This window comes from Rhinolophus hipposideros (assembly GCF_964194185.1).
Source record: "Rhinolophus hipposideros genome assembly, chromosome: 7".
NCBI classification, from domain to species: domain Eukaryota; kingdom Metazoa; phylum Chordata; class Mammalia; order Chiroptera; family Rhinolophidae; genus Rhinolophus; species Rhinolophus hipposideros.
Window position 1 is genome coordinate 91,113,819 of NC_138053.1, and position 17,403 is coordinate 91,131,221.

At 39.4% G+C, this 17,403-nt stretch overlaps 1 pseudogene across 1 annotated transcript; it reads left to right on the forward strand.

Annotated features, from left to right (window-relative positions):
* Positions 1 to 16,218: 16,218 nt before the first annotated feature.
* Positions 16,219 to 16,563, forward strand: LOC308500002 (large ribosomal subunit protein eL30-like; annotated as a pseudogene). The gene has a single exon. The product of its transcript is annotated as a large ribosomal subunit protein eL30-like (transcript).
* The last annotated feature ends 840 nt before the right edge of the window (positions 16,564 to 17,403 follow it).

The window sequence follows — 17,403 nt, forward strand, 5'->3', positions numbered from 1 at the left end:
GTAATTCATGGACTTATTCCCCTTCTCTCTTGTGGTTCACTGCCATCTACATTTTCCCTCCAAGGTTGCCTGTGAAAGGAAGAAAGCTTGAAGATTTAATAGCTCAGGCTGGAGATTCAATAGCTCACTTCCACTCACATTCTGTTGGCTAGAACTCAGTCATATGACCATACTTAACTGCAACAGAGGCTGGGAAATGTGACTCAGCCACAGCAACTTAGCAAGCAAAGTGACTCTCTCATAGAGCTGTAAAATATGCTCAAAGTGCCAAGAGGTTTTACAGAAATAAATAACCACTTCACTCATGTTATTTAAATCAATGGATTTTTATTTATTTCTCCTCATACCATGTATGAAATTCTGGAAAGCATTAGCTTCTAAATACGAACTCATCATAAATCATTTCCCATGTTTGTTTTTACGTGAGGCAGTAAATATTATAAAATAAATACCACAGTCAAGGGGAGAGTTATAGGCTGAGTTAGCCACTGCCAAAACAAAAGTGAATAAAGATTTTGGATTTGTCAATAAATGAGCTAACCTGTAATTAAAAATTAGTAAGGAGTAAAAACACAGGCCACCTGTAAATAACATTAAATATACCCCATGTTTTGGATTTCAATGACTTTAAACTTACTGCCTTGACTGCCTTTATCAAGGCTTTTCCTGTCTACTCACAGGCACATTACCACCACTCTAAACCCACCCCTAGTTAAAATGTCCCCCTCACAGTTCCTTGAATATGAAACATGCTCTCAGCTCAGGGTCCCTGTTCTGGGGAAACAACTTTTCCCAGTACAATATATGGACTAAGAAAGATAATCTACCTACAATAGTGCATACGGTTGAAAAGTGGCTATTCACGCTATGGAGCTGATTTACAAATCTGATCTGAAAGGAGCGGTCCAAAATATTGACCAAGACCAAACAATAGACTTCATACGAGATTCACAGACCATTATATAACTCTAAAACTGAAACTCTATAGATAGATGAAATGAGTTTGAGCTTAGTTACACTGGAGAAAACAGAACTACTCCCTAGTAATTGTCTTCATATATAGAAAGAGCATGTTAAGGAAACTACCAAAGCTGAGAATCATTTACCTTTATCTTCATCCCATCCCACTCTAACAAGGACATAAAGCAAAATCACTAAATTATAATAAGACAGATTTTGGTTAAGTATAAAAGTCTTTGGAGGATTAATCATGAACAAGAATAGGAAACAATGAGAGAGCCTCAGCTCTGTTAATAAATATAACATGCTTTTGGAGGTCCTTTTAAACTCTAGTTGTAAATGTACCATGCTTAGTGACATGAGCTGAAATCAGATGATGTCATACTAAAAATTCAACTGTCTGGAGTTCACATTTCTACTTCAGATAATCTTCTCTCAGAAGACTCCCTAGCCCTCATCCCTTGAAGGAGGTTGCTGTGGATGAATGCTGTTTCCTCCAAATTCATATTTCAAAACTTAATCCCCAAAGTGAAGATATTTGGCAGTGGGTCCTTTGGAAGATAATTAAGTCATGAGGATAGAATCCTCATAAATAAGATTAGTGCCCTTAAAAGAAGAGACACGAGAAAGGTGATCTCTCTCCACCAGGAGAGGACACAAAAAGAAGGCAGTCATTCTGCAAACCAGGAAGTGGGCTCTCACCAGGAACTGAATTGGCTGGCACGTGAATCTCAACTTCCAGAACTGTGAGAAATGAATGTTGCTTCACCTACCCAGTCTATGGTATTGTTATAGCCGCCTAAACAAACCAAGACAGAAGCTGAAGCCAGTATTACTTTAATGCTAAACGTAGCATTCCAAACATTCACATGGGCTTTCCTTTAGCACAGAAAAAATTGTGCTTTTCATTTTATCTGTGTTTAGAAACCAGGCCAGCTGGGGTAGAAACAAGGTCAAGGGGTTCTTCAAAACCTCAAGTATACCCATCTAAGGAGCAGAACAACCCAAACAGAGGAACAAAATTACAATGCTTTCACCCTACCCATTACTCAAGTACAAATTCATTTGTTATGTGCTTCCTTTGATGATTTTCTTTTTCAATAGCTTGGCAGGAAAGACCCAATGAACTGTGCTGTGTGTAAAAGATTAAAAGTTATACCAAGAGTTTTCAGCAGTTATTTCAAACAGAGATGGAAAATTATGTTGATTTTATCAATTTCTGATAAAAAGACATAAAAGTAATCCCAATTCTAGTCATCTCTGTTACTTATTTACATCTTCCATGAGTATGAGCTATAAAAGCAAAGAGAAAAAAAAACGGAAGCACCTGAAAACCTATATTTGTGCCTTTGCTTCTTTAATTCCATGAGCTACCCCTATATTCCCACTAACTGGAAACAGTCAACATGTAGGAGGCTGTTCCAGTAATATCAGTAATATCAACAAACAGTAATAAACAGAATCATTAGCAATGAAAAATGAAAGGGGGGGATGTAAGATTAGGGGTGGGGGAGAAAAAAAGAAGAGTGGCACCCAGACTTCTGGCTTAGAAAAATGGGTGTCATTCAAGAAGATAAGAAAATAAGAGGGGAGAGCTGGGAGTAAACATAATAAATCCATTCAGGGACATGCTTATCTTCCAGCGTCTGTGGATACACTGACGCAGAGCTGGAAGCAAGACCTGGGACTCAGGAGCTGATTAGGGTTGTTGACACGCTGGTGGAAGCTGTAAGCATGGGTGAGGCACCCCAGGAAGAGGACAGAGTATAGAGGATGGCACTCTGAGGAAGCCTGACACGCAGCGTGAGTAGCAGAGGTTCCTGAACAGGCACCTCAGAGGGAGCAAGCAGAAAGGAAGGAGATAAGTGGGGAGAGAATGATGTCACAGAAGCCAGATGAGGAAAGAAGGGTGTGGTTGAGTGACTGGTGTCACAGAGGGCTCGAATAAGATAGGACACAACGTGTCCACTGGATCTGACCTGTGGATGTCGGTGACCATGGGGGCAGAGGCCAGGTGGCAGCAGCTTGGGCAGTGAATTATAAAACGAGTACAGCTAACAAATGTAGTGTTTGGAGCGGTGGGTCTCAAACTAAGTGCACAAATATCAGCATCATCTGCAAACTTGTTAAAAATACACATTCTTGGACCCTACCCCAAACCTCCTGAATCAGAAACTCTGGAGATGGAGCCCAGTTATCTGAGCTTGAACAAGTTCTCTAGATGATCCTAGTACACCCCAAAGCTTGACGTGCACAGACCTGAAGAAGTTTATACCTGGAGAGAAGGAGAAGGAACCACTGGTGGAAGGAAGAGGAGGACAGTCAAGAGAGCATTTTGTTTTCCAAATTGAGAGCTATTTTTTAACGTGTGTATACAAGGAAGAAAAGAATCAGTGTTTAAAACAGAGACTGGATATATAGGAAAATAAAGGTAAGTGCTGAAGCCAATTCTTGGGAGAACCAGAAAGTAGATGGTGACTATTTTGCAATATAAAGACAGACAAGCAGCCTAAGAATTATATGCCAGTGCTGGTACCCACCTATCCATTAGGCAAAGCAATGATGACAACATATTTTTGTTACGACAAATCTGCTTCTAATATTTCAACCACTGCCTCCTCTAAGAATTTCCATATTTTTATTTACTAAGTGACTAACATCTTCAGGGCTTAAAGCATTACATTGCATCTGAGTTATAAAGTCTAGGCAGGCCCTTAGTGGATTACCAATCCACCTAGATCTGGTGTCAAGGCTATTGTGTTTCCCCGAAAATAAGACCTAGCCGGACAATCAGCTCTAATGCGTCTTTTGGAGCAAAAATTAATATAAGACCCGGTATCATACTATATTATATTATATTGTATTATATTATATTATATTATATTACATTATATTATTACATTACATTACATTATAAAGACCTGGTCTTATATTATAGTAAACTAAGACCAGATTTTATATTAATTTTTGCTCCAAAAGACACACTAGAGCTGATTGTCCGGCTAGGTCTTATTTTCGGGGAAACGGTATTACAACACGTGAGCTTGACTCCATCGTCTTTAGTACCCTGCCTAAGGCATTCGTCGCCACACGAACACTCTCCGTACTTGGGGCCATGTGAGCTACAGCACTCAAGAGTCGTGACCCAGAGAGGCTGGGAAGAGCAGTATTTTCCTAGAACAGGGGCAAAATGAAAAGGGAAGTCTGGGACTTTTTCCAGACAAAGTAGGTAGGAGACGTTTACCCAATGGCTTCAACAAAAACAATATTCCATCTTCTGGAGTGATTCAAAATGTCAAATAAGACAAAATTTTAAAGGGGAAAAAAAAAGAGGTTTGTCTGGTGTGGGGGTGGGGGGAAGGGAGGCTGCCGGTTATGACAGCCACCACTGGTGATGATTACTTGTTTTTCCTCTGGTCGAGCTGGTCTGCAAAGACCTGGTGCACCCAGGCAAGAGACAGTAGCAAAACAAGTGTCTGTACAAAAGACCTACAGGGAGATTCAAAGATTTTTAACTTTCATTAACCCCAGTCTTGATTTACTTGTACTTAAAAACATGGTGTTAAATCTTTGTGGTTAAAATCCTAGGTTGACAGCCTTTAATAAAAAAGTCCAGAGACTGCAAACCCCAAAATAAACAGAACTATGGACCAAATGACATTCTCCTTTGAAGGCTGCTCTTGGAAAACCCAAGGGAGCAGCACCGACAACACAGGAAGAGTAGGCAATTAATTTCCTTTCTAGGGGCTTTCGGAATGTCTACCAGAACTGCCTATGCAGAGCAAATTCATGCCACATCAAGGCATCAATCCCGATCACCAATTAGTTAGTCTACTCAATGTCCTGTCTGGTAGTAACTTCTGTTGACTACTAGGTTGGAAGAGGCATGAGAGTTGAAAAAAAAAAAAAGCATCCCTATTCCCAGCACCAATCCACACACTGTCCAGTTTCAACTGACACTAATGTTCTTCTTTCCCTTTCCCATCCCACTTCAGGGACAGGAAAGTCAAGTTTGGGGACCATGCTTCATAAAAAAATAAAGAAATACATGCATCCCTGTATCCGTATCGCACTGAAAGAGTGCAACTTTACCTCTTCTCCTCTTTACCCTTCTGACCTTGGGAGGTCAAAGGCTGGCATATTGTCTGAAATCAGTGCATCTGTGGGCCCCAGACTGTTCAGTACAGAAGAGCTTCTCACATTGCCAATGCTCATGAAAATGTACCACCACTGACTTTATTTTCTAGTAGAAACAGTGTTTTCTACCAGACATTAAAGTGTTATAAAATTAATTTAATGAGTCATGACTAGTATTTTGGAAACAGGATAGGACAGGACAGGACAGGACAGGACAGGACAGGACAGGACAGGACAGGATAGGATAGGATAGGATAGGATAGGATAGGATACAAAATATCAGAACAAATCACCGGGAACAAGGGGGAGGCTGGCCTGTGAAACTTATTTTAAGTTTTGTGTGCAATTTATGTGCACATACACAAGTGCAGTTGTGTTCTAAGTCACAATGTGAAATGGACCTTTTATAATCAAAAGTTTGAACACTACTATAATAGAAATGAAACTCTCCATCGAACCCTCAGTGATTGCCAGTTCTCACCTCTAAATAAATAACTGCTCACGTTTGTTTAGCTTGTGAGCCAAATGCTCATTGAGCATTGTTTGGAGGCAAGAACCCTTGCTCGCTGACCAGTGTCCCCCTAGCACTGTGATGCTCTGAAGTGTGACCCCTCGGGGATATTGTAGGGCCAGATGTTCTGGAGCTGAAAGCACGAAAATTGTGGGGTTCCTCAGAAACGACGTGCCTCGCCATGCCTCCTCACCCCACATGGACAAACACCACACACCCAGTCTCAGTCCGGCCTCTGAAGACCACCCATCAACAAACTGAAGAACCCCACAGTTTGCATATTCAATCTCAAAGGATGTTTTAATAAAAACACAGAAATAGTACTTTCCAAGAAAATGGTTACAAGAGGCTCACTTACAAACTCTCCCATTTATAGTTCATCCTCAATCAAGACAAAAAGGACTAGGATAAAACTGTTTTTTTTTGGGGGGGGCAGCCAGATAGCTCAGTTGGTTAGAGCCTGTGCTCTTAACAACAAGGTTGCCAGTTCAATTCCCCACGTGGGATGGTGGGCTGTGCCCCCTGCAACTAAGATTGAAGACAGAGATTGGACTTGGACCTGAGTTGTGCCCTCCACAACTAGATTGAAGGACAACGACTTGACTTGGAGCTGATGGGCCCTGGAAAAAACACACAGTTCCCCAATAAAAAAATTAAAATTAAAAAAAAATGTTCCTTTCCATGCAGCAGGTTCCAACCCCTGAGTTTTACCACCACAGGTTGAAAGGATGCCCTGGCCTGGCAGCATGGCTGCCCTCACTGTCCCCAGGTGGCTTCCCCCAGGGGTCCTGTTCGTGTTAGCTCGCTGGTTGTGCACTGGGACCCATCCATTTGCACAAGATGTGGACAACATTGCTTTTTATTCAGGTAATAAATAATATTGGCAAGTTGCTTGTTTTTTCCCTTAGCATTCTCTCAAGATAAATTTATTGTGAAAATAAAAATCAAAATATTGAAAATTTTCTTTTCCTCTTCAGGCACAGAAATGGAATTTGGAGGCCTTAAAAAAATAAAAAGCTAAAGGTTTTACAAGGAATATCTTTCATGCTTGGGAACATCAAAGGGTCTTAGTGTGTGTTTAATATGTTCATATCAACAGAACATGTATTTTTAAGTTACATTTGATGAAATGCAAGCTACCCAAGAGATGAGAGGATCAAGAAAGCTTTGGGGGAAAGAAGAAGAATTTGTACATCCCATTTGACAAACACTTAAAAAATAAATTGGGTAATTATTCCCCTTTGTAGTTCACCTTTGATGGGTCAATATTTAGTGACGATGGAATCTAGACCTATTCCTTTGAACTTAGACCTAAGTTCAAAGTTAATTTCTTTCTTACTGGATGCACATTACTTTCATTCTCATTGCATTTACTTTGTACGTTCCAGAATAACAAATACTTAAAAATACAAAAATATAAAATTACTAAACAAAGTAAAGAAGATTTATGAGTCAAATTTAACATTATTCCAGCTAGAAAAAATATGAAGCCTCTATGAGTAAATATTGATTAGCCAAGTGCACATTTTGTCCTCTTTGTCCTAAAAGGACATAACTAAAGAATCCATGCTAACAGAAATTATATTCATTTTGGTATCTTTTGAATTAAGGATCCTTCAGAACCTAACACAGACTACAAATTCTTGAAGGCCTTTCCCTACACCCCATTCTCCAGACACATAGGCAAGGAGATGGTTGATTGAGAGTGTGGATATTCATTCCATGAAACTTCCATGCAAAATAAGAAAGTTCTGCCTTAGAGCCTAGGGTCCTGAGCATGTGCCGCATACAAAAGTATTAGGAATCATGAGAACAGGACAACATGACCTGGACTTTCTTTCACCCACAGGAAGGACTCCATTTAGGAGTGGGAAAGCAGGCCATGCAGCCGGCCTCTCAGGACTGATGCCCTTATAATGAACACTCTGCATGGCATTTCCAGATCATTCCTTTCAAACCAAAGGTGTTATTCATGACCAGTTGTGATGCTTAGTCTTCTATGTCAATGCGGCAAGGCTACAGTGCCCAGTTATTCAATCCAGCACTGGTCTAGGTGAAAGTATTTTGTATGTGTGGCTAACATCTATGGTCAGTTAACGTTAAAGAAAGGAGATGACCCTCAATAATGTGAGTGGACCTCATCCAATCCACTGAAGGCCTTAAGTGTAAAACTGAGGTTTCGCAGTAGAAGAAATTCCACCTGAATATTACAACATTAGTCCCTACCCGAGAGTTTCCAGACAACTCTTCCTGACGGCCTGCCGTAGCAATGTCAGACTTGCCAGCCTTCACAATCGCTGGCTGGTACAACTGTGACTGATATACCAGTCAACTGCTCTGGGGTGGCATCGATCTAAGTTCATGGGGAAGTAAAGGGCCTTATTATGCCCTAAATTCTTGTCAGTTGAAAATCCCAAAACATTGATCTTATAAACTTTAAAGCATGCAATAGCAGACCTTTAAAATGATTTGCTACTATGTTCTTAAATGTTGATGGGAGTTTGTAAGAATAAACTCTATTGTACAACTAATGATTATCAAATTTCTGTCCAATTGAAAAGACCCTTGAAATTGGCGCCTGGGCTGGCTAGGTTTCCATTGTTAAATGGCTGCAGGCTTTCAAGGCAGAAGGAAACACAGCTGGTTTCTGAAACGTTACCAAAACCGAAATCAACTAAAATAAGTATGACTTGATGAATGTTAAAATGAAGTTGAAATTGCAACTTATATTTTCATGTTGGAGTAACACTTTCATTATTATGAAATATTCTGCTTTAACTCTAGTGCAGTGTCTTGCCTTAAATCGCACCATGTCTGATATTACTATCTTTACATAAGCTTTATTTTAGTGTTTGCATGGTATGCATTTTCCATCCTTTCACTTATTTTCATTAGAATAAAATAATTTTTAAGCTAAAAGGAAAAATAAAAAACTCCACAATATAGTGGGAGGTTTTAACACACCTCTCTTGGTAATTGGTAGAATTGGGGGGAGCGGGGATCAGTAAGGATATAAAAGATGTGAATGTCCAGAGTGTAAGAGATATGAATGTCACAATTAGTAAGGTTGACCTAACTGATGTAGAGAGAGCATGGCAACCAAAAATAGAAAAATACACATTGTTTTCCACTGCACTTGGAACATTTACCAAAATGGACCATAATGCTGGGTCAGAAGTCAAATCCCAACAAATGCAAGAAGTTGAAATAAATTAGAGTGTGTTCTCTGACTATGGTAGACTTACGATAGTTATCAATAACAAAAAAGATGATCAGAATATTTCCAGCTGCTTGGAAATTCAGCTTTTAAATAACTGTTGTGGTATATGTTGCACCTTCCCCTTCAAGACCCAAACATTTATTTTCCTCAGCTGTAGGAACACCATACTCCTGCCAGGAATTCTTCTAAACCAGAAGACCCATTTTTCCTGAAGCTACACCCCCACCCTAGGAACATCTTGCATCTAACGACCAGTTAGTTAGTTGATGCATGGGTAAAAAAGCCTTTGTCTTCATCAGACAACTCTCAAGTCCCACCCCAGGTCCAGAACTGCCCAGGAGATTGGCTGAGATCTCTGTTGCAGATATATAATAGTTAGACTTCTCCCTCTGCACAATCCTTACATCACTCTCCTACAGGTGTAAATCTTGAGATCCAATAAGTCTCATGCGCACAACTCCCCATCTCAGAATCTGTTTCCCAAGGACCCAATCTAACAATTATGGATCCAAGAAGAAATCACAGTGACAACTGCAAAATATTTTTAGTTTAATGATAATGAAAATATGATATATCAAACTTTTGGGGAGGCAGCTAAAGCAGTGCTTAGAGAGAATTATGTACCTTTAAAAACATGTTAGAAAAGGAGGCTGAAAATCAATTGCCTAAGTGTTCATCTCAGGAACAAATTAAACTCAAACAACAGGAAGAAAAAAGAAAACAAAAATCAGAAATTAATGTGCAATAGATACTATTGGCAAAATTGCTAAACTTCTAACAAGACTGATTAAAAGAAAGAGAAATGCTACAAAATAGGTATATGAGAAGTGGGAAAAGGAACATCATTGCCAATCTTATGTGTATGTAAAATGATCTTAAGAGGATCCTACAAACTTCATTTCAAAAATATTTTTAACTGCAGATGAAACAACAGATTCCTTTTTTAAAAAACCCTAAAACTGACACTAGCATAAATAGAAAATCTGAATAGTTAGATATCTATTATAATAAAGAAATTGAAACTGTATTCACAATGTTAACACTATGAAGATTATCTCCAGGCTGTTAGAGAAAACCAGAGCCAGGTAATGGCTAGAACAGATCTTATTCAGGAACCATTGCAATTGGGGAAAAAAGATTTCAGTATAGAACTGGGCTTGGGAGATCCAAAATGACAGTAAATAAACACTGTGCCTGCTTCCTTCTGTAAACACATTAAAATACAACTAAATGATAGCACAATCAACCTGGAGAGCAATCTAAAGTCTAGCTGAACAGAAGTCCTATACTTAAGGATATAAAGAAGAAGTCATATGAAGACTGGTAGGAGGGATGGATACGTGAAACAGACTGGCCCCAAAACTATGTGTGGCAATTGAAAATTAGAAGGGATGTCTCAACCACAGAATTTCCCCCCAGAAGAACAAGAAATACTAGCCCCACACACACACCAGGCTCCCCTGCCCAGAGTATAAGAGGAGCCCTCTTATAGCTGTGAAAAACAGTGGGGATTCTGGCCGTTCAGGTGGGACAGAAGGCTGGGGTAAACCCAGACATCCTCTTAAGAGGTCCACACAGACTCACTCACTCATAGGCATTCAATCTAGGCTCCAATGGACAAACAGTGATTCAGGGGGCATCAGAGGCATACAGGGGACACACTGAGGTGTGTGGCTTTGGAGTGAAGGCTGGAGGACAGTCACCATTTTCCCTATCTGAAGTCCTCTTCCAGTGCAGCTGGCAGGTGGCTACCATCTTTTCTGTGTTGATCCCTCCCTCACTGAGCCAAATCTAAATCTGACTGGTCTGGTGAGCTCTCCTGCTCTGCCATGTTGATTCACTGAGAACCCATCCTACCCAACTGCCCCAAAGCTGAAAGCACTTTTGCTTGAGCAGCAGGCTTCACCTACATTGCCTCTTTCGTTGAAAACTATTGGAGTCCTCAGGCCCCAGGTGAGCAGTGAGTGCCCTCAGTATGCTCTGAGACTTTTGCTGAGTAGCTCCAGGCTCAGCACTGGCACCAAACCAGAATCTACATTAACCTAGTGACCACAGCTCTTCATACTCTAGTGACTCCCTGAGACCCTGCCTCACCCAACTCTGTACCACATAAGGCTTTATCAGTGTCTGAACCTTAAGGGTGCTGGCAGGTGGCAGCAGGCCTTGGGCCGTCCTGGCTTTTTGCAGAGCTACCCCAGGCTTGGTATTGGTGGCAGACATTCTTATTTCGAAGTGTAGCCTTTCCCACATGCTTCCAGGGTTAGCACAGGCAGCGAACAACTGCAGATCACTTTCTAGCTCCTACCAGGTAGTCCCTGGCTAGTCACAGGCAATGAGTGACCTGGGTCTGCACTGGAGCCCATCCCAAGAGGATCCAGAACTAATGTACTGGGAGTTTGGCTTCAGATCACAGCAGAACAATGCCCAATTAGTCCCACAAGCAGCACACACAAAGGGCAGTCTCAACATGCACCAGAGGCTGCTGGGGTGAATCCCAATCAGTGGGGTAAACCCCCTGCACAGCAGCCTGTAAGCTGTGGACATAGCTAAACCCCACAGCCAGTCAGCCTGAGGGTCAGTCCCATCCACTGAGATGCCAATAGCAATCAAAGCTCAAAGGTAAGAGGCGGGTACACACAACCCACACAAGGCACACTCCTGGAGCACCCAGAACAGGTGATCAGGGAAACTGTGCCAAGGCCCCATGGACACCTACTACATAAGGCTACCAGCCAAGACTGGGAGACATAGCAGATCTACCTAATACATAGAAACAAACAGAGAGGCAGCCAAAATGAGGAAACAAAGAAAAATAATGTCCCAAATGAAAGAACAGGAGAAAAACCCAGAAAAAGAACAAAACAAAATGGACGCAAGCAACCTGCCAAAGACAGAATTCAAAACAATGGTTATAAGGATCCTCAAGGAACTTAGTGAGAACTTCAACAAAGAGATCACAAGCATAAAAAAGAACATAGAAACTATAAAAAATAATCCGTCGGAAGTAAAGAGTACAATAACAAGTGAGGAATGCACTAGAAGGAATCACCAGCAGACTAGATGAAGCAGAGGCTCAAATCAGTGATTTGGAAGACAAGGTAGCAGAAAACACCCAATCAGAACAGCAAAAAGAAAAAAGAATCAAAAGAAAAAAAATGAGGGTAGTTTAAGATGCTGTCCTCTGGGACAACACCAAGCATAATAACATTTGCATCATAGGGGTACCAGAAGGAGAAGAGAGAAAGCAAGGGATTGAGAACTTATTTGAAAAAATAATGACTGAAAACTTTCCTAACTTGGCAAAGGAAATAGACATACAAGTCCAGGAAGTGCAGAGAGTCCCAAACAAGATGAACCCAAACAGGCCCACACCAAAACACATTATAATTAAAATGGCAAAGATTAAAGACAAAGGTAGAATCCAAAAGCCGCAAGAGAAAGGCACCTAGTAACTTATAAGGGATCTCCCATAAGATTGTCAGCTGATTTCTCAACAGAAAATTTATGGGCGAAAGGGATTGGCACAAAATATTCAACGTGATGAAAACTAAGACGTTGCAACCAAGGCTACCCAGCAAGGCTATCATTTAAAATTGAAGGAGAGACAAAGAGCTTCCCAGACAAGAAAAAGCTAAAGAAGTTAATCACAACCAAACCAGTATTACAAGAAATGTTAGAAGGACTTCTTTAAAATGAAAAACATAAATAAGTAAAAATTATGAATAACAAAAATAATAAAATGGCAATAGCTATACATCTAACAACAATTATTTTCAATGTAAATGGGTTAAGTGCTCCAATAGGAGGGCTGAATGGAAAACAAAACCCTGACAAGAGACTCACCTCAAACTGAAAGACACACACAGATGAAAATAAAGGGATGGAAAAATACATTTCAAGATAATGGGAAAAAACAAAAAAGCTGGGATAGCAATTCCTATACCAGACAAAATAGACTTTAAAAAAAAGGCTATATAACAAGAGCCCCAAAAAAACTCAATAATCTCACTTCTGAGAATTTATTCGAAGAAACCCAAAACACTACTTCGAGGGGACATGTACATCTATATGTTCATTGCAACATTGTTTACAACGGTCAAGATGTGGAGGCAGCCTGGGTGTCTGTGGATAGAAGAATGGAAATAGAGTAGGTGCTGCATACACGAGTATACAGTGGAACATTGCTTAGTCATGGAAGGAAATGGGTTCTCACCATCTGTGGCAACATGGATGAACCTGGAGGGTGTTGTGCTGAGTGGACTATGTCAGACAGAGAAAGATAATGTAATATGCTTTCATTTATATGTGGAATCTAAAGAACAAGATAAACAAACAAAACAGAAACAAACTCACAGATAGAGAGAACAGAAAACATTTTGATAGTTGCCAGATAGGAGTAGGGTTGGGGGTGTGGGTGAAAAAAGGGGAAGGGATTGAAAAATACAAACTGGTTGTTACAAAGTAGTCATGGGGATGTAGGGTATAGCATAGGGAATATCGTCTGTTATATTGTAATTCGTGTGTAATATATATGGTGTCAGATGGGTATTAGATTTGTTGGGGTGAGATGGGAGGGGGTTTGTTGTTGGGGTAGGGTGAAGGGATTAAGAAATATAAATTGGTGGTTACAAAATAGTCATGGGGATGTAAAGTAAAGCATAGGGAATATAGTCGATGATATGTCAATATGTATAGATAGTGCCAGGTGAGGACTAGACTAGTCAAGGGGATCATTTCTTAAATTATATAAATGTCTAACCACTATGCTGTGCACCTGAAATTAATATAAAATAATATTGAGTGTCAACACTAAAAGGGGGGAAAAGGTGAAGGGGACTGAGGTCCAAATTTCCAGGTATAAAACAAGTAAGTCATGGGGCTGTAACGTACAGCCTAGTCAATAATACTGTGATACCATGGTAGGTGTCAGATGGTTGCTGGACTTATCATGGTGATCACTTCTTTAGGTATATAAATGTTGAATAACGATGCTGTATTCCTGAAACTCATTTAATATTATATGTATGCTATATTTTTAATATTAATAAAAATCTTTTAAAAAAAGAATTCTGAATACAGTATAGACAGCTGGGGATTCATAGTCAACAAGCAGAATGAGGGGGGTCAGTAGATGGAAAATCAAGGTGAAGGGGGTCCCTGCTAAAACAACTTAACAGGGTTCTTGCTAAAGTCAGGCCAGAGTGGTCAGATACCAAGGATGGGATATTCTCTCTAACCTGATTTAACAGAATTCTTGTTACAACTGGATCCTGCAGGCCCAGGAAGGATGGGAGACCAGGTAAAGGCCTGGTTGAGAAGAGGGCTCAGAGGAACCTGACTAAAGCTTGATCAAGAAGAAAGACTTTGTCAAGATTCAGATGATTTTACCAGTAGATTTTCTCCAAACGTTTAAAGAACAATTGATACCAATATTATACAAACTTTTCTACATAATAGAGAAGAGAACCATACTTCTTAACTCGTTGTGTGGGGCTAGCATAAATTTGATAGCGCAATTGGAGAAAAACATTACAAAAAAAAAAAACTGCCTGTCAACTCTCACAGACGTAGAAGTGAGAAAGAAAACAGCAGCGCCTTATGTCTGGAACCTGGATGGCACTATCTGCTAGGCCTTGGTTATCCTGCTGAGCAGAAACAGTTTCACAGAAAAACCAACATTAAGTAAGGTCATTATGAATCAAGATACACCAACACTATATATGATTTCTGAACACAGACAAAACCAAGATCATTGTTCAAACCATAAAAATGATTAAGCATCTCCCATCCTGGCTAATATGAGTGATTAATGAGTTACTAATTAAAACTAATTAAATATGAGTTACTAATTAAAACTTTAGCCTCAAGGCATCCCTCCTGCCTTTTAGATAAGATTTATTAAGACACGCAATCAGGATTGCTCCTGCTTTCTGACAGCATTATTGGAGCAAAGCTCCATTTCCTTAAATCCTCCCTAAAAACACCAAGTCCTATAATGAATTGTTCTTAACTCCCTCTTACCGAGATGCCCCATTGTTCCCATTGTGTGTACTAGTCCCCCTCATCCCACTAAGTAATAAACCTACTTGTCAACTTCAAGTATGGTCCTGGTCGTCTTTGGTAGGAAGATATTGACAGATAATGAAGTGCTCATCAAATAATTACATATCAAATCCAACAGTGTATAAAAATAACAACATACACAACCAAGGTGGGTTGATTCCAGGATTGCATTCAAGGTAATATTGAAAAATCAATCAACGTAGTTCACCACATAACAAAGGGGGGGGGGAATGTCATATGATCATATCAATAAATGCACAAATTGTTTTTGATAAAGTTCAAAACTCATTCATGTTAACAAAAATGAAAACTTTTAGCAAACATAGAAGAAAACTTCCTGTATCCTGATAAAGAGTATCTACAAAAACTATATAGCAAATATCATACTTAATGGTGAAATATGAAAATAACTTCTCCTCAGATAGAGTAACAAATATGTCACTGTGATTACTTATGTTCAAACAACTGGAGGTTTTAGCCACTATAACAAAGCAAGAAAATAGACAAGAATAAATCTGACAAAGATTTGTAAGACTTCTACACTGAAAGTTACAAATATTGAAAGAAATCTTTAAAATCTAATTAGTTGAAAACTATGTTTTATGTGCCAAACTATGTTTGAAAGACTCAATATTATAAAGGTATCAGTTGATCCCAAATAAACCTATTTCTGAGCAGGGTGTTTTAATGAAAATTGCAATTTGATTTAAAATTTGTGTGGAAATGCAAAGGTCAAAGAATAGCCAAGACAATCTAGAAAAAACAAACTTGAGGTCTTACACAAGCAGATATCAAGACACATTATAAAGCTACAGCAATTCAGAGAGTGTATTATTGTTTCAAGGATAGACCAATAGACATATGACAGAATAGAAAGTGAAGAAACTGTCACTTGATTTTTTTACAAATGTGACACATCAGTGAGGAAAGAGTGGCCTTTTTAATAAATTGTACTGGAGCCATTGGAAATCTACATAGAAAGAAAAAAATATTAAATCCCTACCTCACACAAAACATAATAATAAACTCCAGGTGAGTTGTAGCTGTAAAAGTAGGTAGAAATAAAATAAAGATTCTAGGGAGGAAAAATGAGAATATGTTCATGACCTTGGGAGTAGATTAAAAAAAATTAAGAAGATAGAACAGCAATAACCATATATAAAATGATGGATAAATTTGACTAAATGTGAAAGTACGAATTTCAGCTAATCAAAAAGATACCATTAAGAAAGTGAAAAGACAGCATTGTGGGAACTTCTTCCTTTCTTGCTCCCCAGCCATGACGGCTGCTCTTGGTTGGGGGCCTTCCTGCACCTAAGGCAGAAAGATGGTGGCCGCAAAGAAGACAAAAAAGTCACTGGAGTCGATCAACTCTAGGCTCCAACTTGCTATGAAAAGTGGAAAGTATGTGCTGGGGTACAAATAGACTCTCAAAATGATCAGACAAGGCAAAGCAAAACTAGTCATCCTTGCCAACAACTGCCCAGCCATGAGGAAATCTGAAATAGGGTATGATGCCATGTTGGCCAGGATGGGTGTCCATCACTACAGTGGCAATGATATTGAATTGGGCACAGCATGGAAATACTACAGAGCATGCACACTGGCTATCATTGATCCAGGCAATTCTGATATTATTAGAAGCATGCCAGAAGAGATTGGTGAAAAGTAAATCATGCAAAATTTTTCTTTAATAAAACTGGCCAGAGCTTGGTTAAAAAAGAAAGAAAGAGAGAGAGAGAGAGAGAGAGAGAGAGCGGAAGGAAGGAAGGAAGGAAGGAAGGAAGGAAGGAAGGAAGGAAGGAAGGAAGAAAGAAAGAAAGAAAGAAAGAAAGAAAGAAAGAAAGAAAGAAAGAAAGAAAGAAAGAAAGAAAGAAAGAAAGAAAGAAAGAAAGAAAGAAAGAAAGAAAGAAAGAAAGAAAGAAAGAAAGAAAGAAAGAAAGAAAGAAAGAAAGAGAAAAGGCACACAACAGACTGTAAAAGAAAAATATTTGCCATCCAACTATCCAACAAAGAACTCATATACAGCAGCTACAAAAACTCCTACAAGTTAATGAGAAAAAAGACCATTCAGTAGAAAAATAGACAATTAGACCTGAACAGGCACTTTACGAAAAGAACATCCAAATGGTCATTAAACGTATGAGATGGTGCTTATCATTAGTCATCAGGAAAATGCAAATTAAAACCACAAAGACATGCCACTCTGTACCCACTCGAACACCAACTTCAGGTGAGGCTATCAAGGTCTTGAATTTCCCTTGGATGGCTGTTGCTAAGATAAATTAGTGCAACCAATTGAAAAGAGTTTGGCTTAAACTGACCATATGCTTCCTCTATGACCAGCAATTCTACTCCTAAGTATATGCCCAAAAGATAATGACTACACATGTGTACCAAAAGACGTAGTAGCACTCTGTATAGTAACCAGAAACTGGAAACAACTCAAAAGTTCATCAACAGTAAATGGATAGTGGTTAATTCATATGATCGCAAAGCTATGTGGCAATGA